The sequence below is a fragment of the Hemicordylus capensis genome, chromosome 1 (genome assembly GCF_027244095.1).
Source record: "Hemicordylus capensis ecotype Gifberg chromosome 1, rHemCap1.1.pri, whole genome shotgun sequence".
Lineage (NCBI taxonomy): Eukaryota > Metazoa > Chordata > Lepidosauria > Squamata > Cordylidae > Hemicordylus > Hemicordylus capensis.
In genome coordinates this window covers 249,770,707-249,797,420 of record NC_069657.1, presented here as the reverse complement: position 1 = coordinate 249,797,420, position 26,714 = coordinate 249,770,707, and the positions used below count along the sequence as shown (strand labels likewise).

Here is a 26,714-nt window from a genome sequence, read left to right as displayed (position 1 = left end):
TTGCATCAGGAATTTATACCTTTGTGTGTGTGTGTGTGTGTGTGTGTGTGTTTTGCATATCCCTTATACTGTTCTATTATTGCTTATCTGCATAAGTAACTAAAATAAGAAACACTAGCCTACGCTCAAACCACCTAGGGCATTGCAAAAGACTCTGTAACCATTTCAGCATTCCTAAATGCAACCTAAAACTGAAGCTTAAGACAACTTATTTTTGTAGCCATTTTAATAAAACGTCTCTTTTGTTTTGTTTTCTTCTAAAACCTCACAGAGTGTTTGGTTAACTCTGGGAGGGAGTGGGTGTTCCTTTGGTGCAAAACCAGTCTCCACGGACCGCTTGCCAGCTTCTCACGTGGAACTAAGTTCCCCATACTTTGCACGTTGGCAAAGTTAAGGGAGTTTTCCCTGGGATCTTCCATCCCAAGCCCAGGGGGTTCAGGCTCTGTTAATAAGGGGGTGGCGGTGGCAGCATTTTAGTCTACCGGAGATCTAAAGTAAAAGGTTTTACAGGGAAGCCCACTCAGAATTCTCTGGAAGGTGGGGGAAAACATGACTCAGCAAATAGTTCCCTCCCGTGAGCTGCTCTGAGTCAAGGCTATTCACGACAAGCACTATAAATGCCATTTATATGCCACTGAAATAAAAGAGGTGTGCTGCAGTTGTGCAACTGTGGTGAAACTCCGACCATAGTTGTGGTAGTGCAACACAAGTCTAGAGTGCAAGCTACACACTCAGTGTTACTTGTTTTGCATTATCATAAAGTCCTTCCAAAAGTGGTTCATTGCTCTGGATGTCAGCCATTAGCACAGGGGAGGAACCCATTGTAGAATCCATATGAAAGAGTTGTGGCACACAAGGACCATCAGGGACATTAATAATTTACTGAAATAGATATTAGTTACAGAGAGGCAAGTGCAGACTGCTTTCTATGCTCTTGCTGCTGGTTGTTTGTTAGCTCCACCTCTTTTGGAAGGGCAGTATAGAAATTGAAATAATAACAATCATCATCATCATCATCATCATCATCATCATCATCATCATCAGGGATGATACACTGGAACATCTGCAAAAAATACAAGCTACCTGTAGCCAAACATTGGTGGGACCATAAAATTGAAAAAGTTGAAGAAAATGAAGATGTAAAAATATTATGGGACTTCCGACTACAAACAGACAAACATCTGCCACACAATACACCAGATATAACTGTAGTCGAGAAGAAAGAAAAACAAGTGAAAATAATCGACATAGCAATACCAGGGAATAGTAGAATAGAAGAAAAAGAAATAGAAAAAACCACAAAATACAAAGATCTACAAATTGAAATTGAAAGGCTGTGGCAGAAAAAGACCCAAATAATCCCAGTGGTCATTGGCGCCCTGGGTGCAGTTCCAAAAGACCTTGAAGAGCACCTCAACACCAGAGGGGCCACAGAAATCACCATCAGCCAATTACAAAAAGCAGCTTTACTGGGAACAGCCTATATTCTGCGACGATGTCTATAATCACAGCAACAACATTGACAATAAAATTCAGCCATCCCAGGTCCTTGGGAAGGACTCAATGTCTGGATAAAACAAACCAGTCAATAACACCTGTCTGACTGTGTAAACAAGAAATAATAATCCAGGATTGGACTAAAAGTAACTAAAGCACTATTCAAAAACTGGCCTGGATCAAGGAATGGATTACCCCCAAACACCACACCCATAAGCACAGCAATATATACATTTTTTTGCAAACACCAAAATGCCAGACAAGAGAGGGTAGGATGAGCCTCCTGGTGCAGCAAGTTCCAGAGACTAGGTGTCAAAGCAGAGAAGGCCCTATGCCCAACAGTCACACCTCTTATAGTGGTTGAACTTGGAGCAGGGCCTCTGAAGTAAGCTGGCAGGATCTTGCAGGAGAAAGCAGCCCTTTAGGTTTTGTGGTTTTAAAGGTGACCACCAGCACTTTGAATTGCTCTTGGAAACAGAATGGAAGCCAATGAAGATCAAAAAGGATAGGAAGGATATGGTCCCCAAACAGGCCCTGTTTTTGTACAGTTGTACAGCAGCCTTTTGTGCCAGCTGAAGTTTCTAAAAAAATTTCAAAGACTGCTGGAAATGTAATAAAAAAGAATGTGAGGACTGTGTATATACAGTATGTGTAGGACTGTTCCTAGGGTTCTGCCATACAGAATATAATTTCAACTGAAAGTCCTATTTGGTGGCTGGCAGTGGCTGGGTGGTGAGGAAGCAGATTATAGCTTTAAAAATTTGTAAGATGTCCCACTGCTGCTGCCTCACTGCCCAGCTCCATGTGAGATCTGCCCCAGACATGTGTCCCTCTCCCACCATTCAGCTGACCTGTGCGCGTGTAAGCCCTTAAATAGCATGTAAGCTATTTAAGGGCTCAGTCCAGCAAAGTTGTGTTTTGTTTTTTAAAAAACAACCTCAAATGGCCACCATGGAAGTGACTGCACATATGCATTGGTCATCTGAGTATCAGGGGTGGGGTACATGGTAGGGACACACTCCTTGCAGACCTGGGCAGTGGTGTGGGGGTGGCGTGACAGCGTTGGGACCAGGGGCATAACAAGGCTGGAGTGGGCCCAGAGACAAAATTTTAAAATGGGCTCCTCGCTGATACACACACACACACTTCACAATATATAGTCATGTGACTTGCCTCTGGGGGGGCCCTCGAGGCGTGGGGGCCCCCAGGCAGCCGCCTCCCCTTGCCTAATAGTAGTTACGCCCCTGGTTGGGACACTTCACACATTTTAAAAGGTATAATCAGCTTCCTCACCACCCCCTGCCCCAGCCGCCATTGGAGCTGATGCAGTTATTCATTGTGGGGACAGTGGGGGTGCCAACACCTGTGTCCCCATAAGATTTGATGCCCTAGATGACCACCTAGATCCATCTACTCAGGGGTGTCCTTAGGGCAGGGCAAGCAGGGCAACCGCCCTGGGCCTTGCTCCTTTAACCCCCTTGAAATTTAATGGAAAGAGGCCCCCACATTGGCTGATTTTCCCCAGGCCCTGCTCCTTGCCAGGTCTTGGTAAGGATTGTCCTGTGCCTAGCGCATGGGCTGGCTGTGTCTGTAAAACCTTGCTGTGGAGGAAAGAAAACTGGTTTGCTCCTTAAAAAAATACACACACAAAACCCAAGAGATGTAAGCTATTGACATGCACAGACAAAACTGGGTGAAGGATGCCCAGCCTGGTTTTGCCTGCGCATGTGTACCACCAGGATTGGGCCCAATCACGTGGCATCTCAGCAGCAAACCCACCTCTGGAGCCACCCTCCAAAATGAGGTCAGGAGAGCAAGCGCTCTCCGAACCCCGTTCCCTGATCATCTGCCAGCCCCAGCACAAGCAGCCAGAGCTAACAGACTGTGGGGCTCCTGGTTGGCTTCAGGCAGGAGGGATCCCAATAATGCACCGCACACTCACGCAATGCATTATGGGAATTCCAGGGGGTTGGGTGATGCATCCTGGCACCTCAACTCTCCACACTGCTGGCAGTAGCTAGCAATCCTCTGGGTGGGTGATCCACCTGCACAAGAAGGTGCTCTCAGTCACCCGCAGGGAGGTTTTAAAGCTTTTTAAGGCTTCCTCCCCACTAGCCCTATTGCTCTTTCTCACTCATCATGAGAAAGAGGTCACTGTGTTGAGAGGAAAAACATACAGTTGTGTGAAAACTGCTTTGAAAGAAATCAAAGAAATGATCTTGACATAGTCAGGCACTGCTGTAATGGGGTGAAGCCAATCGTATACCCTTTCCCCTCCTATAAAAAAATCAACGACCACTTGTGTATTTATGTGGATATGCAGATATCTTCCACCATAAACTTGTTTTTAATAAAGAAAAAAACACCTTCAAAAACTCCTTCAGAGATGGGAGGGTTCTAGTGATGTTAAGCCCATTGGTCTGTAGCACGTACAAGTGCTATACATTTGTTTGTTTGATTGATTTTTATACCGCCCCTCCAAAAATGGCTCAGGGTGGTTTACACAGAGAAATAATAAGATGGATCTCTGTCTCCAAAGGGCTCACAATCTAAAATGAAACACAAGATAGACCCCAGCAACTAGGGTTGTGCGTTCCCCCCCCCCCGTGGTTTTTTTTTGCCCGAATCTGAAACACCCCCATTTTGTTCTTTGTTTGAAACCAGACAATCTGAAACACGCCAATTTTGTTCTTTGTTCAAAATTGCAAAATCTGAATCAGAAACGTTTTGGATTTTAAAAAATGGCCCCGGGGAAAAACTAGTGGGTGGGGGTGGTAGTGTCCAATGGGTGGAAACTACCACCCAAATTTCAGAGGAATTGGGCAAAGGGCTGATTTTTGGTGAATTTTTGAAGTATAGGATTTTTCCCATAGGGAAGAATTGAGGTTTCAGCAAAAGTATAGCTTAGGAACATAGGAAGCTGCCATATACTGAGTCAGACCATTTGTCTATCTAGCTCACTATTGTCTTCAAAGACTGGTAGCAGCTTCTCCAAGGTTGCAGGCAGGAGTCTCTCTCAGCCGTATCTTGGAGAAGTCAGGGAGGGAACTTGAAACCTTCTGCTCTTCCCAAAACGGCTTCATCCCCTGAGGGGAATATCTTGCAGTGCTCACACATCAAGTCTCCCATTCATATGCAACCAGGGCAGACCCTGCTTAGCTTAGGGGACAAGTCATGCTTGCTGCCACAAGACCAGCTCTCCTCTCCTAAGCTTCATGTTGGGGGGAAAAGGGTGGCCCAGAGCAGAGTAGGGTGGGTGGTAGTGCCCAGTGGGGGCAAGGAAGCTGCCAGAATTATTTCAAAGGAATTGGGCAGAGGGCTGACTTTGAAAGATGTAATGGAATTTGCGCATCTGTAAAGTTCTTCTCCATAGAGAATGATGGGCCCCCATAATTCCTGCCCCATAACTGCACTTGGGGGGCACCAGGGTGGCCCAGAGTGAGTGGTGATGTAGAGCACATAGGGTGCCAACCACCCCCATGGATTGCTAACCCATGGAGTACTGGGTGCTGTTGTTTCTGAGATGTTTTGAGTGTAGATTCAGATTCTCTGGTAGCATATGAGAGTGGATTCATGGTTTGTTGTTGAAAATCTCATATGCTAGCAGAGAATCTACACTCAGAACACCTCAGAAACAGCAGAACCCAGCACCCCATGGGTTAGCAACCCATGGGGGTGGTTGGCACCTTATGTGCACTACACCACTTCTCGCTCCTGGCTACCCCAGTGCCCCCCAGTTGGAGTTATGGGTCTATTGGAACCTCCATTATTCCCTGGGGGGGGGACCTTAAAGAAGCGTAAACTTCAACAATTCCTAAGAAATCAGCCCTTTGCCCTATTCCTTTGGAATCTGGGTTGGGGCAGGCACCCCTTGGGGCACTGCCACCCAACCCACTGTTTTGCCCCTCAGGCCCCCTTTCTGCCCCGAATCTGCCCCAAAGACATGTCAACTTCAGAAATTATTTAAAAATCAGCCTTTTCCCCAATTCCTTTGGAATCTGGCTGGCAGCAGGCACCCATTGGGGCACTACCGCCTGAACTACTCTTCTGCCCCCAAATCCCCCTTTCTGCCCCGAATCCACCCCAAATAACATCAACATCACACATTAACAACAGCAGAGCTTTGGAAAATATCAGGCAGATTTCCAAAGGCCATGCACATCCACATCCCCCCCGCCCAAAATGCAATTGATCTACACACAACAGTGTGAAACAACAACAATGAAATGCACACTGCCCCACTAGCCAATGAGGGTAAAATTTACCCTTAAATTTGCTTAAAAGGAATAAGGAGGCAATTGCCAGCAGATCAGCCCATGCTTTTTTTGCTGGCCAATCTGTGGGCTGGAAGGGCTGGAAATTCAAACAGATGTCAAACCTCAAAATAGAGACTGAAGGAGAAAGACTTTTTGCAATTGCAAAATGGAGTTCCAAAACAGCTGAAACAACAAAATGTTTTGTATCTGAAACAGGGACGTTTTGATTTAGCTACAAACTTTTCTGTTTTGAGCACTGGGTGTATTGTTTTGGCTACAAAACAGCCGAAATGGCCTGTTTTGTGCACAAAATGTTTTGTATCCGAAATGAAACTCACATCCCTACCAGCAACAGTCGCTGGAGGGGTACTGTGCTGGGGGTGGATAGGGCCAGTTACTCTCCCCCTGCTAAATAAAGAGAATCACAATATTAAAAGGTGCCTCTTTGCCAAGTTAGCAACTCTGGAACTGATCTTTGTCTCCCTTCTGGCAGGAGGAATTTGCTTTCCAGATATAACATGAAACACTCTCAGACTCTGCAAATCCAGTTTGACATAACTTGCCACAGGACAGAAACATTTGTGTATACAGTATTGTAGATTTAGGGGAACCTGCTGTCCATATGGTCCTGTCCCCAAAGAACTCTCTGTTCTGCTAATTCCAATACAGTTGTGCTGTGTGAATGCTCCCTACAGTGTGAATCAAGACTCCCAAATCAAGTCTAATACTGTTACAGCTAGCCTGTACATCAATGCATGCCAAGTACTTTAATGGAAGTATTTGTTAATTACATAATTAGTCCTTTCATTTCTGACCCTTTAGAATTACAGCTCCATCATTATTATTTAAACAAGAAGCCAGTTGCATGGGTTCATAACTTGCTAGTATCATGCATGATTTCAGACCTGCAACCCAGAGTTATTTAAGATTATTAAAAACCTTTCCCCATGATTTTAAACATGTGTAGCTTCAGTTTTCCTGTAATAATACAGCTGTTCAAAATGCAATACATTTAAATGGATTCTGGATTTTAAACCTAAAACTACTAAGCCACATGCTCATGATGTTCTTCTGTTAAACAAGCTTTTTTCATAACAGGGGATATTTAAAATGATGTTTGAAAAACAAATGTTTGTGTGAATCCTACCTTTCTATTTGCAGGAGGATCAGAAGAATTCTCTGTACTTTGAGGCAGTTTCTTCCCTTTGAAAGTGAGTGGATTTTCTTGCTTCAATGAAGTTATATCTCTCTGTCTCTTTCTCTTCTCTATATATACACAGCTCAGCTGTTTCCTGCTTTGGAAAGTGAGTCACAGAGGGACTTATCATTTCTGATGGGGTAGGTTGTGGGCTTTGTGTCACAGTCCTCCCTCCTATATGCATTTTTTTGGTGCTGGATTTTATTTCCTGCTATTTCCTTGGCTACACCACTTTAAAAATGTCATATCTGTTATCATCCCCATGTTGTGTAAGGTCAGAAAAACTTGTTCCTCCTCCCCAGTAGGAAATTAATAAAAGAAAACAGTAAAGTTTTCATGATAATTGGTGGCTTTTCACAAATTCTAAATGTTCTTTTCTCCCCGCCCCCCACCACCCTGCAACATGGCCACCATTTAATGTATTCTGTAAGTTAACTGACAGAATTAAAAGAAGAAAATAAATTATGCACAGCACTTCAAGATCTACCACTCTTCTAGCTGGTACAGGCTGGTTTATTAACAATATGCAGATAATCAACCATTTTTGTAAAGCTGATATTGATTATGAATTCTTAGCTAAATTTGAATGGGGGCATAAAGTACATTCTGTGCTGCAAACACCAGGAATTCTTCACATAAAAGAATCTGGAAGTCCAAAGGAATGAATGACAATTCTTCTCCTATATTGAGGCGATGCTCAAGTCTTCCAACAAGAACCTACAAGAGTTCTACATTTGCACATGTTCGTCCTGCTGTCGTCAAGCATGGTTTTATGGGGACAGCATTTCTAAAAGCATGCTTTACTTTTAGCTTTAAAACACAATGGCCTAAGACAAGCATATAGTGCTATTTTGTCCTCTGTAATTTGGAAGGATTACTTAATTGACAGCACTCTTGAGATGTGGTGAGCACTGCACAAGCAAAAAGAATGGTAGAATCACCCCTGACAACATGTCATACTCCATAATAAGGCTCATGCAATACTTTCCCCCGCCCCAATGATTTAGTTTCAAAACTGCAATTGAGTTCACTTAAATGACCCTGAGAAAAATGTATGAATACCTTTCAAAAATCTTTGATTTCTCTTCCCCTTCTTCTTTTTCAGTTGTTTACAGTCTGGAAGTACAAGGAGACTTTGTTTCCCAGCTTCCTGTGGCAGGATTCATTCGCTCTGGCCTCTTCCCAAGGATCCCTATAGCACTTCATGCCACAAAGTAATAGTTCTAAGCTTGTAAGTGATTCTTATAAATATAAGAAACTTATAATTACATTTCCAGGCAAGTAGCACAAAAACCAGTAGCACCAGCCATCAGCTGCTTTTTGCTTTCTTATAGACATGGAGGGAATCTGTTCCATACTCTGTTCCAGAGTATCCTTCCAGCCTTGCTCCCCCAAACAGAGTATTCACTCCCAAATTATTATCTAATACTGCACGGGTGGAAGGGGGATTTCTTCCTTTTAACTTGGCAGCTATTGGCTGGCAAATGCCTGGTAGGAGGACTGAAATGTGCACCACATTATCTTCTCCTGTGGCTGTGTGTTTAAGAGGCTGCTTTTAATCCAGAGAAGCCCTCTGTGGATTCAGGCATACAGCAGCATTCCACTTTGCTCAGAGTGATTCAGTGCAAAATGGCTCAGCATTCCCAATCCATAAAGTTCCTTCAATATGCATGGGCACTTCCATGTCTTGGTTGTGATTGGTTGGTCCCCCAGCTAAATGAGCAAAGAGGCACCTTTTTAGTGGTGATTTTCTTTATTCAGTGGGGGAGAGCAAGTGGCCATGTCCAACCCCAGCACAGCATTCCTCTAGTGCAGTGTTGCTCAATGTTTTTGAAGTCATGGATTGGTACATTATTCATGCACAGGTTCCTGGACCAGCAGTTAGTAAGGGGGCCACCCCCCGGCCCTGCCCCCACCCTGCCCCCACGCCCAGGCAGTTGCTGGTGTCTAGTGTTCAGGCAGCAAATAGCTGCCTGAAATGAGGGCGAGAGCTTGCTCCTCAGGCTCTCTGGAGCCCTGGTGACGCCCCCTTTGTGCCATCACATTGCATCATCACACAAAGGGGGTGTGGCCAGGGCTCCAGAGAGCCCAAGGAGCGAGCTCTTCCCCTCATTTTGAAGTAAAAGGGAGGCAGTCTTCCCTTTTCACCCCCCTCCACCCTCCCTGCAGTTAGCTGACAGCACACCGCATCCTGCCATGACAGCGACAATTTTTAGAGTCAAAAAGGGAGGATTCCCCCTCACGCCCCCCTCCCCACAGGTACCACAGCCCCCAGAGGCACCCGGCAACCTGCCGCTCCTCAAATTTTGCCATCATAGGCAGATGCCTCCTCTGACTATGCCTTAATCTGCCTATGATTCCAGCTCTGCTGATTGCCGCTGCATTGGACATCTGGGTGAACAATGTCCTGGCAGAGCCAAGAGGCAACTCTGATCATCTGGGAGGAGGCATACTGGAGCCTGCCTCCCACTCCCAGCCTACCCCAATTTGGTTGTGTGAACGACCTTTGTGTCTCTAGAAGAAAGGAGGTCAGTTTCTTTCTGTGTACAGCCAACATTTACCTGGAGCTCTCTGATCAACAGGACCAGTTCCTCAGTGGTTGGAACAGAGTAGTAGCTTACTCTTCTAAAACAGTTTTGCATAAGATAATGCAGCCAGTGGCACCCCTGGACTTCGGGGCCAAAGTCCAGGGCCTCCACACCCCCTTGGGGCCCCCAAGGGTGTGTGTAAATGTAAATGTAATGGCACAATCTTCCAAGCTTTCATAAATAAAATCATACCCATTTGCTTGCTTATTTTCTATGGTTATAAACATCCATTTCTCAGACCGACACACTGCTTCATAATTCATAGGAGATAACTGTGCTTCCTTGAGTAGGAAAACCTGAAGATTGAAATCTGGAATACATATACAAAATCATATATAGTGCATTAAAACAGAATTGCTACCAACCTTTAGTTCAGTATCTACAGACTACTCCAAACATTGCTACTCCAAACATAAATTTGCATCAGGTGGGAGAATCTAGAGATATGTACGCCTAGAGATGTACAAATCAGGTGGTATTAAAATATGATAGATACGATAGATAGATAGATAGATAGATAGATAGATAGATAGATAGATAGATAGATAGATAGATGTGTGTCAAAAGAATGGAAAATCCCCACCTTTGTCACGTTTGGTGATACTCTTACGCATATTTATTTAAGAACAATTCACAGTGTTCAGTGTGACATCTCAAAGTAAATTGGTCTGAGCCACATAGCACCTTATGTGGCCTAGGACCTCACATCAATTTGCCCATGCATATCGATCATCTACATAAATTCTTCCAGCTGCAGCTCTGTTGGGACCTCCGGGGATCGGGGGAAGGGGAGTGCCACTGCTCAGCTCCCCAGCCCCCCGAACCCCAGGAAGGCATCACATGAGTGTGCGGTGCCTTCCTGGGGTTCCCCCTCTCCCCACCCTGAGTGTGTCAGCCACGGCTACAAGCAGCCACAGTTGACACACGATCGAAAAAATGAGGTCAACAGAGCGGTTGCTCCGTTAAAGTCATTTAAGGGGAGGGGTGGTTAGCTGGGCTAGCCACCAGGGAACCACCAGCCTCACTCACAAGCCCAGTGGTTCCCACGATTGATCAAAACTGGGCTGGCCTCTGGTAGCCTGGTTTTGATCAATCGTGTGAATAGCTTCAATGTGTTCTCCAGGAAGGCTTACCTGGTGTCTACTTTTGTATGTCTTTTCAGTCCCAGGACTTTGAATGTGTGCTATGCTGATTTTAATTTGTAATGCTTCTGCTCTCTTTATGTTGCTGATATCTTGTTGTTCTAAGATTGTTTTAATCATGCAGTTTTTATAAGCCACTCTGGAAATATTCATATTGAAAAGCAGAGTTTGTATGAATGGATGAACAGGTGGACTTTGAGACTATTCTCACGATCGCCCAAAAGCGGGCTAAGGGAGCCTAGCCCACTTTGGGATGACCGTGTGCTGCAATGGGAGCCATACAGCTCCCGGCAACTAGCCTCAATAAATACCCCTCTCCTTAGACGAGGTTAATGGAGCGAGTGCTCTGTTAACCTCATCTTTTTGCTTGAGTGTTGCTGCAGCACGTGGCACCACATGAGTAGACCCCTGACCGGAAGGCCGCAAGCATTCTCCCAGGCTCGGGGGTCTTGCATGCTGGAACTTCTGGGGGCCACGCGGCCCCCAATCCCCACAGCCTCCGCCAGCTCCGTGATGGAGCCGGCAGTCGTGTGGGTGGCCGATCCAGCTGCCCAGGGCTGCCTTTGGATCACCTGAGGGGAGAGCGGGCTAAGACCGCTCTCCCCGCAGACCTGGAAGAAGCTCTTCTCACTGATCATGAGAAGAGCTTCAGTGAGTATAAAATATGGTGGTACAGAATCATTTTTGAGTACATGCGAGAAATCTGTTGCGGGGGGAAAAAAAACCCTAAACTATTCTCAAGTATCACAAAGTATTGCCTAATTACTGATCTAGTCTTCCTTTATTTGGGAACTGGGTTCAGTTCAAATTCTGTAGCAATGCTTTGGAAATGTTTTCCTTAGATAGTACTGAACATCCAGGCTGCTAACTTCATGTATCTGATCCTGAAAAGGGGCTTGTGGGGCATAAAGGGGCATAAAGAACTATCAGTGAATGAGGTGAGTCCCACGATTAGCCCGCTCTCTCCCAGACGATCCCCAGACAGCCTAGGTTGGCCGGACTTGCCGCCCACATGACTGCCGGCTCTGTCACAGAGCCGGCGGGGGCTGCGGGGATCAGAGGCCGTACGGCCCCTGGAAGCTCCAGGCTTCCCGGAGAGACCCCCACGGTTGGGAGGTTTGTTTCAGCCTCCCAGTGGGGGTCTCCTTGTGTGTTGCTGCGGCATGGAGTCGCGCCATGGCAACACACGATCAAAAAGACAGGGTGAGCGGAGTGCTCGCTCCGCTAACCTCGGCTAAAGGGAAGGGGAATTAGGAGGGTTTGCTGCCGGGTGTGGCTCCCGTGGCAGCAGACGGTCAGCAAAAAGCAGGCTAGGCTCCCTTAGCCTGATTTTTGCTCATTGTGACAATCTCCTCAATATATTTCCAAATTAAACTTCCCTTTGGCAAACTTGCAAATTTCTCATGCAATAAAGTCAAACATGGACGGTAGTGAAAAGTTCCCAGTCTTGTTTCAATTCATAGTCAGTACAATATTCACATATTTATCCAATCAGTAAAACTTCAAAAAAACCACTTTCTTTAATGAATTTGTCGATCCCAGATTCCCTACTGCTCTTTGGGAATGCCAGAACATGCCTGTTCTTAACTTTTAAAAACCTAATTATCTTGGTTCTTCACGCAGCCCGCTTTACCTGCCACAGGTGCATTGATTGACACAATGGTATGAATATTGTTTTTCCAAGTTAAGTGCAATCAAGCAAAGTTGAGTTTTTAAGGAGATGGGTGAACAATGACTTTATTTTGCCAGGTAATTTCTTGGTAATAATACCCCCCTGAAGTCTACTGAATAGTAGATGAAGCAAAGTTTCTTTCTTAAACAAAAGAGCTCTTCTCAGAGCTTGTGGGCAGTCTGTGGAGAAGGAGGGTTTAATTTGCCTTCCCCACAGATGATCAGCTCTCAGTCCCTGGGCAGGCAGATTGACTGCGCATACAAGCAGTGGCTGCCGCTGCTGCTGCCACTGGGGTTTGGGGTGCCGGAATGCACCATTGTGCATCACCATGCCTAATTACTGGGATCCCCCCTCCCTCACCGAGAATGCCAACCACAGCTGACACATGATCAAAATAATGAGGTTAAGAAACCGCACTCATTTTAGAAGGGGGCTACTTCAGCGGGTTTGCTGCCATGTAGCCACTGGGATCAGACACGATCCTGATGGTTCACACAAGCATGCAATACTGGGCTGGGGTCCCTTAGTCCGGTTTTTCATACTCGTGAGAATAGCTTCTCCATGTCATGATTATGAAATGTAACTGAGAATTGCGAAAAATGTTCCATCATCCAAACCTACAGTTAATTTATAAAGCATTTATCATATACAAATGGCTTGATTAGTTAGAGCTTTTTAGTGCAACACACTAGATTTGTGTACAGCTGTCAACAAATGCCATTTATCAAAACTACCTGGTTCTAAGAAGTAACAGGAGTAAGACAATTGTTAATCATTACTGCTAATGTAAGAATATGTATATCTGTTTGATTGATTAAGTGCGGTCAGGTTGGTGTCGATTCTGAGTGACCATGTAGATAGATTCTTGCCAGGATGATCTGTCTTCAACTTGGCCTTTCAGGTCTCTCAGTGGTGCATTCATTGCTGTCATGATCGAGTCCATCCACCTTGATGCTGGTCATCCTCTTCTTCTCTTACCTTCAACATTTCCCAGCATTATGGACTTCTCAAGGGAGCTGGGTCTTCACATAATGGATCCAAAGTATGATAGTTTGAGCCTGGTCATTTGTGCCTCGAGTGAAAATTCTGGATTTTTTTGTCCTATGATCCATTTGTTTGTTTTCCTGGCTGTCCATGGTATCCTCAAAAGTCTTCTCCAGCACCAGAGTTCAAAAGCGTCAATGCTTTTTCTATCTTGCTGCTTTAAAGTCCAGTTTTCACATCCATAGTGTAATGGGGAAAACCATGGGCCAAACGATTCTAATCTTTGTAGGTGTAGATACGTCATGGCATCTAAATAGTCTTTCCAAGGCCTCCATTGCAAACCTACCAAGTGCTAGTCAGTGGTGTATTTCTTGACTGCTGGATCCTTTACTGTTGACGGTTGATCCTAAAAGGCAGAAGCTATTCACCACTTCAGTGTCTTCATTGTCAATTCTGAGGCGGCTTGCTGTACCTGTTGTCATTAGTTTAGCCTTCTTTACATTTAATTGTAGTCCCATTTTTTAAACTGTGCTCTTTGACTTTCATTACTAGAGCTTGCAGATCATCTGCATTCTCAGCTATCAGAGTGGTGTCATCAGTGTAGCGTAGGTTATTGATGTTTCTTCCTCCAATTTTAAAACCACGCTCATCTTCCAATCCAGCTTCTCTCAGTATATGTTCAGCATATAAACTGAATAAAGAAGGAGAAAGTATACAGCCTTGCCTTACTCCTTTGCCAACCTGGAACCGGTCTGTTTCATCATGTTCTGTCTGGACTGTGGCTTCCTGCCCTGTGTATAGGTTTCTCATGAGAACAATGAGATGTTCTGGAATGCCCATTTCCCTAAGGATATTCCACAACTTGACATGGTCGATGCAATTGAAGGCTTTTCTGTAGTCAATAAAGCACATATTGAGCCGGGTCTCACGATCAGTGAGACCCGGTTTCTGCAGCAGAGCGGGGAGAGTGGGCTAAGCTTGCTCTCCCCACTCACGATCAGAGCGGGAGCTCTGGGTAGCCGGATTGGCTTCCCACATGATTGCTGGCTCCGTGATGGAGCTGGCGGGGGCTGGGGAGCTCAGGGGCCACGCAGCCCCTGGAAGCTCCAGTATGCCCTGCACGAGCGCAGAGACCCCCGGAGCTCCAGAGACCCCCGGAGCTGGGAGGCGGCTTTTCACCTCCCCCCTCTGGGGTCTACTCATGAGTAGCCATGGCGAGGAGCCGCGGCACAGCTACTCATGATTGAGAAGCCCGGGTTTGCGGAGCACTCACTCCGCAAACCCGGGCTTAGGGGAGGGCTACGAAAGCTGGCTAGCTGCTTGTAAGCCACCAGGCTCACCTGCGAGCCTGGCGGTTTACACATGCAGCAAAAATCGGGCTAGGCTGTCCTAGCTCAATTTTTGCTGCTTGTGAGAATAGCCCAACTGACTAATTTTTGATATTATTTGGCTTTCTCAATTATCCAGCATGCATCAGCAATTATGTCTCTTGTTCCTCGGCCTTCTTTGAAACCAGCTTGAACATCTGGCATTTTCCTTTCCCCACTGGGCTGATTTCAATTTGATTTCTATGTACTCCATCTGGTGATGTTCATGTTTATAGGCGCTGTTTTGGTTGTTTGAAGAATGTGTTAGCAATGAAGAGATCATTGGCTTGGCAGAAACTAATCAGTCATTCTCCTGCTTCATTTCTGTTTCTTAGGCTGACTGTGTTTTCCGCCTTACTTTTTCACACTTTGGAATTCCAGTCTCCAATCACCAGCATCACATCTTGCTTGCATGTTCTGTCAATTTCAGACAGAAATTCAGCAGCATCCCTACGTACCTTCTTAGGTGAAGTCCTTGGGGGTCACACTTCACTCAGTTTTGAGGCTACAGAAGCTAATGAGCTCCCCTACAGAGTGAGTCCTCTATGGATCTGCTTTGAGACCAAAGTAATTTAATTTATTAATATTTGGATTTAGGAGTGAGCCCTGAGGTCTCATGTCTGCAGATTAAGAAGAAAATCCATGTAGATGGTAAAGAGATATTCCAACCGGAGATCTCCTTCCTGAATGAATGGGCAACAAAGGAGCAAATGAGGTTCAGTAACAGAACGTATGTAAAGTGACACACATTAGTGCAAAAATCCCAACTATAGATATTGTACACTAATTGGGACAGAATTGGTGGTGACTAAGCAGGAAAGGGATCATGTGGCCACGGTGGATACCTCAATGGAAATGTCACAGTGTGGCTGCTGTGAAAAAGGCACAGTCTATGCTAGTTGTTGTTAGGAAATGAATTAAAGAGAAGACTGCCATTCTTAAAATGCCATTATTTAAATCTTTGGTGTGGCCACACCTGGAACACTGGATATAGTTTTGGTTGCCCTATTTCAAAGAGGATATTGTAGAACTGGAATATGTGTGATCAGAATGATCCAGGGATTAGAATAATTTCCTACCACTGAAAGGCCAAGCATTTGGGATGTTTAAGTTTTGAAATAAGCCAGCTGAAGACGACACAATAGGGGTTTATAGAATTATATGTGGTGTGGAGAAGTGGATAGAGAGTAATTTTGTCCCTCTTGCATAATACTACTACTTGAAGTCTTTTAAATAAGCGGATTGGCAGTAGATTCAGGCAAGAAAATGTTGTGTACACAATGTACAATAAACGTGCAATTTGCTGGCACAAGATATGGTGATGGCTGTTGTTTAGACAGCTTTAAAAAGGAATTAGACAAAATTTGGGAGGAGGAGAGATCTATCATGGGCTATTTATCTTGATGGCTATTTCGAACATCCGTGTTCAGAGGCAGTATGCCACAGAATACCAGTTTTGGGAGGGGGCAAGAGCATGGGAGGCTTATTGCCTTTATGCCCTGCTCATGACCTTCCTGGTGCCATCTGACTGGTAGCTGTGAAAAATGGTCAGCTGAACCAGGTGATCCACAGCCTGATTTAGCAGAGCTTCCAGCAGCCTTAGCAACTACACACGTCAGTGCCAAATGCCATGTATTGCAAATGCCCCTATCTCCTAGCCCAGTGGTTCCCATACCGGGAGCATCCAGCTGTTGCTGAACTACAACTCCCATCAGCCCCAGCTACAATGTATTGTGGCTGGGGATGATGCAAGCCGTAGTTCAGCAACATCTGGAGCCTCCCAGTTTGGGAACCACCGGGCTAGCCCGTATCTCCTCCCCATAGAGACCTCACTTGGTTTTCTGTGTGCAATGATGTGTCATTTGTCCTTCCCATAACTAGTGAGCCTTGGTGTTGGCTCTTCTGAGCTCTTTTCCATACTCCAACTCAAAGGTGTGTCTGTGGAGAAATGAGAGCTGCAGGTGGGCAGCCATTTAAAAAGGCGCAAGACTTGGGAGAAAGGGTTACGACTTTATTGATAAATTCAAATTGGATTTTGCTGCTGGAAAAATCCAGCCCAGGCAGTGCGGGACTAACCTTTGCTGAGCTTGGACAACATAGCCCTTCCCCAGCCAGACAGGCCATATACCCTGGCTCAGAACCTGGCATCAGATCAGTGCTGAGACCTGTCCCTCATGGCCAACCCAAAGGGACGGGTCCCCTTTTGTGGACTTCATGCCCCCACGCCGCACAGCCTTGGAGAAGGTGAGAGTGTGAAATGTAACCCCTGAGCCACAAAGCCTCTCGCGACAAATTGCATACTACCCTGATTTAAATAAGCCCAGGATATTCATCAGTGTAAATGCCCAACATCAGTTGAACACCCCCCTCCCCCAGACTGCCCCTGCCTGTTGTGACCTAGCTAACTAAACCACAAGGGTTACAGAACAAAGTAGGTGAAAAAACACCCCACACAAGGCCAATCAGGTGAAGTGCAAAAAATTCCTACTTGGCCTCCAAAAGGACGACCAGCCAGAGCCTGTTCTATAACCAGGAAGGAAGGCAGGCAGGCAGGCAGGTAGGCAGGGGAAGCTCGCCTACACAGGACAGACTCTGGGAGGTAGAGTGCTGGGTGAACAGCCCTTGAAGCTCCACTCCCACCCAGCAGGACCCAATCACAGATGGCCACTGTCCTGCCTGTTCTGGGGGATGCAACAAATCACCACCTTCCGCATAAGACTGTTGGGTGGTCTCAAAATATCACCAAGCAGCTGTTTTATGGGGGAGAGGCCTAAATACATTTCCCCACTTCATCTCCCAAACAGTTGCTGAGTGGAATGTTAACTGTTTTTTTGAGAGGGTTCTGCATATGTAGCCACCATGGCTGGATGGGAGGAAGGAACCACATGTACTGGATCAATTTGCATACAAGGCTTTGCATCTGTCTATATCCTTAAGGATGTTTAAACCTGCTTCCAGAAAATGCCCTTAGGTGGATCAAATGTCTTGCTTCATCAACCAATGGTTGGATAATTGTTGACCACAATTGGAGATTGTTTGTCATGAACAGTTTTTCATCATACTTCCTCTGTAGCGTGAATAACAGGGAAAGAGATTTCAGCAAGCATACAAAGAAAAGTATGAATAATGTCATGAACTATTAATTTTCAGGAAGAGTGAATATTCTCACAGTATGAAGAACAGAGTGTCTTCGTTATGTTGCAATGTTGATCCAAGCAGGTATTTCTGAGAATGTAATGGTACACTTTGAAGAAGCCTTTGTCATCTGAGTGTTTGCCAGCAATGCATTGCAAGTTATGCTCCACAGAGCTCCACTAGGATGGAAAGACACTTTGACTGCTTAGTTAAAATGTATATTTCTTTAAGAACCAAATTGAGTCCATATGATGCCCAAAATGTTATTTACTTGTACATGCAGCCACTTGCAGGATTGTCTGTAAGAAAGTGGACAACAATCTACTCCTTATTGTATCTATCTATCTAGCTATCTATCTATCTACCTATAACTTATAGAACATGATTCACACACAATGGCCACCTTTAGACATAACTGTATATCTCCAGGATCGCCTCTCTGGGCCAGTTGTATCCTGTCCTATGAGGTCTTCTCAGTTGGCCCTCCTTAGTGTCCTGGCCCTGGTGTAGTGCATGGTGCCTGGGCCTATAGGGGGGGCCCCTCCTCTGTGGCCACCCCTCTTCTTTGGAATACTCTTCCCCCTCCCCCAGATCCATTCAGCCCTCTCCCTGGCTGCTTTTAAGGCCCTTCTTAAGATCCACCTGTTTTGCCAGGTGTTTGCCCTTCAATACTTCTAACAAAATTGATAGTTGGTTTTTCTGTTGTTCACCACCTAGAGTCTTTAGAGGAGGTGGTATATAAGAAGTTTCAATAAATAAATAAATAATGGCAAATTGGAGGCTAATGTGCCAGAAGTTCAAGATTGTGGTTGTCAGAATGCACGGACCAGCAGTTTGGTCACTGAACCATGGGTTGGTTTTTGACTCCAAACCTGAATTTGAACCTTCGGTTTGCTTCGATTTTCACTGCTGAAACCTCAGGTTTGAAGATGGTATCGTGTCGTCTGGATGTGCTCCGGTTTGTCCTCCAGTTTGTGCAAGCTGCACAAACCACAGTTACGTGTAGGAGCCACCTTCCTCTCTTCTATTATATTGGCTACTGCAGCTTTCCTTCACAGACTAGTTATTCTTCGGAATTTATGGATTACTATGCACATGTGCATGATCCTATTTTTAAACATAATTTTTTGTCTAATCCAAATGTAAAGCTAAGTTCTTTTTTAAAAATATGAATGTTAATCATAACCACATTTTGTATCATTACATTACAATCTTGAAACATTTACATTGGTTATGTGCTTCTGAGTCCAGTTCAAAGTGTTGGGTGTTTGGGACCAGAGTATCTAGGATAATATATTCCAATACAAACATGCCAATCCATTAAAATAATCCATTACAATGGAGACACGGATATCCTCACCTTCAGATGTAGGGTGGGTAGTAACAGCTTGGGAATGGAGAGATGGGGGCTGACATCTTAACTTCAGCTGCATGTGTGTAGCTAAAAATGCACACACAGAGTGACCATAACCCTGCTTTTGAAGTGCAGGTGTTTGCATGTGGACTGAGGGTGATTTTTGTCAATCTCCCATTCCCCTGGAAACATTTTATGTAGTGCGAAAGCATGTGGATGAGGATCGTACAATCCTCAGAGAGAGAATTTCATGTTGCACAGGGCACTTCCAGAGGAAAGAGGAGACTGGCAAGAATCTCATGCAAGCCTGACATGCCAACCCCCACATTTCAGAAGCATTCTAAATGTGCTGCCTGCATCAGTTATATTCCTCTGCTGCTGCAACACACGCCTCAGAAAACTTTGGTTAGCACTATCCTCGTTTTCTTTTAGACTGCAAGTTACAATCTTTTCCTTCCTCTCTGGTATTTTCCTAAAGATTGCTGTTTATTATTTTTGCAGATTCTGGTTTTGCTGATGGTTTTGTATTTATCGTGTTAAGGATTTTATGTTTTGATGTAAGCTGCCTTGGGTTTACATAAGGCAGCTTACCTATGTTGTGTAAACATAGATAGGCAGATATACGTGTGTAAATATAAAATAATAAACTATGATGCATATCACTTCAGTAGTAAAGCTGGGAATTAGATAAGCACTGATAAATTTTCTCTCCGCCGAACTCACTGTACTGTTGTGAGAATAAATGGAAATATAATAAATAAGAACGGGCAGAATACAAATGTGATAAACACACGGGGGGAAAGACACCCCCCTCAAAAGGTTCCTAAATATCTTCAGACACTTTCCAAACAGGTTTAGTGGATACTGACAACTTTTGCCAGTCTCTCTTTTAAGTGTTTATCAGAACCAAACTCACCTTTCCCATCTTTCCCACCTTCCTTTATTCAAGTGTATGTGACATCTGTGGAAAATCTAGAGAATTCACAGTGATTGGGAGAAAGAAAGTTTTGAAAACAACTTTGCATGTGACTTATAGAGGTCATTCACATGACCAAACACTGAGGCGCTTCACATGAGCAGTGTGAAGTGCCATAAGGGGGTTTGTGGGGAGAGCGGGCTTGACCCGCTCACCCTGCACATGAGCAGGCAGCTCAAACACATGATTACCAGTTCCGTCGTGGAGCTGGTTGGGGCAGCAGGGAACTGCTTGTGAGAACAGCCTGTGTCCTACCCAGGTTTGCGAGCTGTGTGTGCTTCCAATTCTCCATTGTTTGGAAGCAAACAATGAGGTAGGAGGAGGGAGAAGTGATATTGTGGAAGCAAGGTAGGAAAAAAAGCTGGGTTAGGAGGAAAAGCTAGGTAGCTTTCCCTCCTATCTTGCTTCCACATATCCCCTTCTTCTTCCTCCTACCTAGTTGTTTGCTCCCACACAATGGAAAATTGGGAGCACACACATCCACCAAACTTGGGTAGGACACAGTGAGGCAAGTCTTACGATCAGTGAGACTCACCTCTAGGGGGTTTGGGGGGAGACCGGGCTTAGCCCGCTCTCCCTGCAGACGATCCCCAGAGCAGCCCTGGGCGGCTGGATCGGCCACCCACATGACTGCTGGCTCTGTCATGGAACTGGAGGGGGCTATGGGGATTGGGGGCAGTGTGGCCCCCAATCCAGGATGGCCTGCGCAAGTGCGCGGGTCATCCTGAAGAGACCCCTGATCCCAGGAGGCTGCTTGCAGCCTCCCAGCCGGGGGTCTCCTTATGTGTTGCCACGGTGCGGAGCCGTGCTGTGGCAACACACAACCAAAAAACCTGTGTTAGTGGAGCGCTCACTCTGCTCACCTGGGCTAAGGGGAGGTGTAATTAGCGGGGTTTGCTGTTGGGAGCCGCACGGGCTAGGCTCCCTTTTGGAGCCTATGTTTGGAAGGGTGGTATAGAAATCGAATTAATAATAATTAATAATAGGCTCCCTTAGCCTGCTTTTTGGCAGTCTTGAGAATCGCCTCAGTATTTGGTAGTGTGAATGACCTCATTGTATCAGAGGTTGGCTAATACAGTGTGCTTGATGAGCACACTTAGAGAAGTGTAGGAAGGGGGAAGGATTAGCCTCCCCACCCATACAACCACTCTGAAAATCAGCCCCCTGTCCCACAAGTTTAGTTTTGATTGGGATAGATCATGTTTCATTCAAAACAAAAGGAAAAATATAAACAATGTATTCTGTAAAACATGTTTATGTAGATTTGAATTTGACATGTCAAGTTTGCCCAAAAGGTTTGAACCTGGCTATCTCTGCTCCCAATGCCCCTAGTGGTCATTAGGGTAGTTGGTGCAAAAGGTCGATGCACTGGAAGTCCATCTCCAACAGTTTTTGTCCCAATATGCATCACTTTACACTTGCTTACCACTGAACCACATTTTTCATCTTGTTGCCTACTCCCCCAGATTAGAGAGATCCTTTTGGAGCTCCTCAAAATCTGTTTTGGAATTCACTTCCCTAAATAGTTTGGTGTCATCCTGCAAATATGGCCACTTTGCTAGTTACCCCAACTTCTAGATTGTTTTTAACATATTAAAGAGCACTGTCCTAATATCAATCCCTCGGGGTCCCCACTTCTTACTTTGCTCCGTTGTGAAAACTGTCAATTTATTCCCACCCTCTGTTTCCTGTCCTTCAACCAGTTACCAGTCCACACATGAACCTGTCCCCTTATCCCGTGACTGCTAAGTTTACTCCAGGCCATCAGCTTTCTCTGCATGCCTGTTGACACGCTCACAGAACTCCAAAAGGTTAGCGAGGTAAGACTTCCCCTTGCAGAAAGGGGAATGCTGAATCTCCTTCAGAAAGGATTGTTCTTCTATATGTTTAACAATTTTATCCTTAAGTATGCTTTCCATCAATTTACCAGCACAGAAGTCAGCTAACCGGCCTGTAGTTTCCCATATCTCCCCTAGATACCTTTTTGAAAATCGAAGTTACATTAGCTACTTTCCACTCCAGTTCCTGGTACAGATCCTGATTGTAGGGTCAAGCTATTCAGAGGCTTATCTAGAGAAAATAGCGCCTAGGGCAAGCACTGAAATTGCGCCCCCTGTCCAAACATCTGACACCCATCTTTCAGATAACTTTACTATAATATCAGCTCAAAAATACAAGTCAAGCTTGTTAATCTTTTAAAATTTCAAAAACTATTTAGCAGTGCACGTAGCCAGACGAAAAAATGCTGGAAAACTACAAATTTCAGTATGCTGGGGCTCATGAAATACCCAAATACTATCTGGAGATGTACTTAGAAAACTAAACAGTAGTGCCTGTCTAATTCTCTACTACTCATTGTAGCATCACTATTACATAAGTTTTAAAAATAAATGGAGAATTAGGCTTTTCCTAGATACTCTGAAAATAATTAAAGGATATGCAGAGTAAACTGTGTCACTGCTTGTAATATATTCTAGTATTTCAGAAAGACAGTTAAAATGAGAGAAAGAGAACACGAAACTCTCAGTGGGCCTTAATATTAAGGATTTCATATTGATTCAAAGACAAACTCACCATTAATAGCCATATTATTAAGACATCACATTTAACTCACTTATCAGAAGAAGCAAAGTAAGAGCAAATGAATACAATCCTAGCTCATAAGCTTCAGCTCAGTATTCACAAGCCCTGATTCTCTGTACATAGTGCCAAAGTGAATATGTGTACAGTGACTTATATTATATTAAATTATTATTTTTTACCTGTAGCCCCTTCAGGGTGCTTCCTATAGGCCATGGGGGGTGTCTGCAAAGGTTACCCCTCCCTCCTCTGGCCTCTAGGGCCTCACAGTGACCATTTGAGCATGTGCAGTGGCCATTTTTTAAAATAATTGTTTTTTTCAAAAATGACTGCTGAAAACAAAATGGCCACCGCGCATGCTTAAATGGCCTCTGCGAGGCCTGGCATGGCCTAGGGCCTTACAGAGGCCATTTGAGCATGCGTGGTGGCAATTTTGTTTTTGGTAGCCATTAAAAAAAATTTTTTTTTTAAAGAAATGGCGCCCCCTTCAAATGGTGCCCGGGGCACGTGCCCTGTCTGCCCTACCCTAGATACACCCCTGAAGCTATTTTTGCTAGGAGATCAGCAATTCCACATTTGAGCCATAGAAGTAACCTGGGCACCCTTAATAACTGAGCTCCAAGGAGCAGGTGCTGCAGCAGCACTTCTATACAAGAATAATGGGTGATTTCAATTACCCTCACATAGAGCCTTAGTCTGGTTTTTCCTGGTCATGGGAATAGCCTCAATGAATAGGTAGCTAGTAGGAATGTGCCCGAAATGTTTCGGAGGCCATTATAAAGGCCTCCAAAACGTTTCAGCAAGGTGTGTGTGTGTGCGGTTGACGTTTCGGTGCCAGCGGGGGTAGTACTTTAAGGGCGGGGGAGGGTGTACTCACCCCTCCCACCACATTTCCCCCCACCGGCGCTCTGTTATTTTTAAGCCCCTCGGGGCAGCAACGTTCCTCCCTGCTGCCCCATTCCCCCCATCGGCCGTTAGTGGCCAGAAGTCGTGAGCGCACGTGCGCCTGTCGTGCATGCACATGTGCATGCACAGCAGATGGGCACGCATGCACGCAACAGGCGCACGCTCGCTACTTCTGGCCAGAAACAGGGCGGCAGGGAAAAACACTGCTGCCCCGAGGGGCTTAAAAATAACAGAGCACCGGTGGGGGAAATCCGGTGGGATGGGTGAGTACACCCTCCCCCCCTTAAAGTACTAGGCACTGAAGATATTCGTGCACATCCCTAGTAGCTAGTGAGGGTCTCCTTACCTGTTGCTGCTTGCCTCTTCTCTATGACTCCTGCCTTGACTCCTCAGGTACTTCCTGTAGTGAGTCAGTCCTTTTCCTTTCTTCCAAGAGAGAAGATGAAAAAACAGCTCGCTCTCTCCCTTCCTATTCATTGAGGCTATTTCCACAACCAGGAAAAACCGGGCTAAGGGAGCCAAGCCTGGTTTCTCCTGGTCGTGTGCTGCGACAGGAACGGCATGGATCCTGGCAGCAAACCTCCCTAAGTGCCCCTCCCCTTAAACGAGGTTAGTGGAGTGCACGCTCTGCTAACCCCATTTTCAGGATTGTGTGCCACTGCAGCATGGCTCCGCGCTGTGGCAACTCATGAAAAGACCCCTGTCCAGGAGGTTAGAACAAGCCTCCCGGCACAGGGGTCTCCCCAGAATGCCCCACACACTTGCACGGGGCATGCTGGGACTTCTGGGGGTTGGGCAGCCCCTGATTCCTGCCACCCTAACGAACTCCATGACCGAGCCGGTAATCGTGTGGGTGGCCAGTCTGGCTGCCCAGGGCTCGGTGATGGATTGTCATTGGGGAAAGCAGGGCAAGCCCCCTCTCCCTGCAGAAGCCCTGCAAGCTCTCCACACTGCTTGTGTGGAGAGCCTCACTATGTAGCTGATAGATAGAATAGGTCTTTCCTATCTCAAACAGTGGTGGATTAACAGCGAGGCAGAGTAGGCATTTGCCTACAGCGGCAAAATTTGAGGAGCAGCAAATTTTGCCCCTCCTCTCTGTGGGCAGTGGTGGCTGCAGCAAGGGTGGAGTGGGTGAGGAGAAAGTCCCCCCCTTTTACCTTATTTTTAAAAAGCCAAACCGTTTTTTGTTTATGGTAAAAGGGCGGCAGAAAGCTTAATCCGCCCCTGATCTCTAATGTACTTCACCAATAAATCAACGATCTCCATGCACGTTCTTTAATAGCTGCAACAACTAAACTCTTTACTCCACTTTGTAACTGGAGTGGGTAGCTTCTTTTGTTGGCACTTTGCTAAAATAATCACAAACTCCAACAAAAAAATCCCCATTTTCACATATATGTGTGTCAGACTCCCAGGGAATGAGGTGGGCTCCTAGACCTTCTTGAACTCCAGAATGACTGGAGCAACCCCAAAAAGTTCAGCCTCAGGAACAGCCAGGGGAGGAGGTGAGCTGGTCACCTGAGTCCTCCTCCTGGCTTGTTGCATTCAGCCAGTTCTCTCTCCTGGAGAGCTCCTGGATCCCATACTCCGAAGCAGCCCCTCCTCATCAGCTGCCGCGTCTTTAAATACCCCAGTGCAGAGCTGACAAGGCTTCAAGCCTACTTCCTGCCCTGCCCCTTTCCTGACCTGGCTTCCTGTTTCCTGCCACGCCTGTTTCCCTAGCAGTGTTTCCTGCAGCTCTCCCTGCCTTGCTCTCTCAACCCCACTGGGGTCTGACCAACCTGGGCCCCATGTCCTCTAAAAGAAATGAAAGCCTCAGAGGAGGGATGCCACGCCCTTCTCCACTGTCCACAGGGCCACCCAAGCAACCGGGTAACATGGCATCCCGACAGTGTGGATGGGTCTGAGCTGTCAGTGACTGACCAGAAGAGGGATATTTGGGTCATGGTGGACAGTTTGTTGAAAGTGTCAATTTAATGTGTGACATCTGTGAAAAAGCCAAATTCCATGCTAGGGATTATTAGGAAGTGGTTTGAAAATAAAACTGCTAATATTATAATACTCTTTTACAAATCTATGGTGCAGCCACATTTGGAATACTGCGCACAGTTCTGCTCACTATATTTTAAGAAGGAAATGGTGCAGAAGAGGGCAACCAAGATGATCAGTGGCCTGGAGAAATGATAGAAGTGTTTAAATTATGCATGGAGTAGAGACAGTGGAGAGAGATAATTTTTTCTCCCTCTCTCCCAACACTAGAACCAGGGTCATCCCATGAAACTGAAGGCCAGAAAATTTAGGACCAACAAAAGGAACTACTTTTTCACACAACTCATAATTGATCTATGGAATTCTCTGCTATGGGATATGTTGATGGCCACTAGCTTGGATGGCTTTAAAAGGGGCATAAGGAAATTCATGGAGGACAGGTCTATCAGTGGCTACTAGTCTGGTGGCTATGGGCCACCTCCAGCCTCAGAGGCAAGATGCCTTTAAATACCAGTTGCAGGGGAGCAATAGCAAGAGAGAGGGCATGCTCTCAGCTCTTGCCTGTGTTTTCTCAGAGGCATTTGGTGGGTCACTGTGTGAAACAGGATGCTGGACTAGATAGGTCTTGGGCCTAATCCAGCAGGAGCGTTCCTATGATCCTATGATCTTAAAACAATGCCCGACATTGACATTGCTAATCCTGAAAAAGCAAACACAGCCTAAGTATCTTGGTATATCTGCCAACATTTGGAAACCTGAAAAAATATCAGCAAACACCACTTTGATGTAATGTTTGAATTGACTGGGGTTTCCATTTTTATTTCTGGCTCTGCTGCTATGTTTTTAACAGAAGTCAGACAGAAATGAAGCCGGTGATGCCTTTTCTGGTGTGGAGATTTAGTAGAAAAAGCTTGATCAATCTATTTTCTATCATACCACTGTTAGACAAAAGTTTACTAGACCTTTGGTAATGCCATCTTGTTTAGTAAACAAGATGGCAACTCTAAACTGATCCTATAGCCCAATACAAAGCGTATTGCTAAGGATGAAGTCTTACTTTTAAAAGGTTT

The 26,714-nt window shown here is 45.5% G+C and overlaps 1 protein-coding gene and 1 long non-coding RNA gene across 4 annotated transcripts in view; one reads left to right on the top strand and one right to left on the bottom strand.

Annotated features, from left to right (window-relative positions):
• Positions 1-9,609, top strand: part of LOC128339833 (uncharacterized) — a 55,221-nt gene extending 45,612 nt beyond the window's left edge. Inside the window, exons 3-5 of the long non-coding RNA XR_008313246.1 lie at positions 6,915-6,964; positions 8,057-8,182; positions 9,315-9,609. This is a non-coding gene — a long non-coding RNA (uncharacterized LOC128339833). The remainder of the gene's footprint in view (positions 1-6,914; positions 6,965-8,056; positions 8,183-9,314) is intronic.
• The window catches only part of LOC128339827 (serotriflin-like), an 83,445-nt gene that overhangs the window by 40,986 nt on the left and 15,745 nt on the right, over positions 1-26,714 (bottom strand). For 2 of the 3 annotated variants that reach the window (XM_053284285.1, XM_053284289.1), the window contains exons 2-4: positions 9,732-9,849; positions 8,014-8,151; positions 6,901-7,048 (exon numbers count right to left, since the gene is read on the bottom strand). The gene's annotated coding sequence lies outside the window, so the exon portion shown is untranslated. The remainder of the gene's footprint in view (positions 1-6,900; positions 7,049-8,013; positions 8,152-9,731; positions 9,850-26,714) is intronic. The other variant, XM_053284286.1, reaches the window with a different exon arrangement.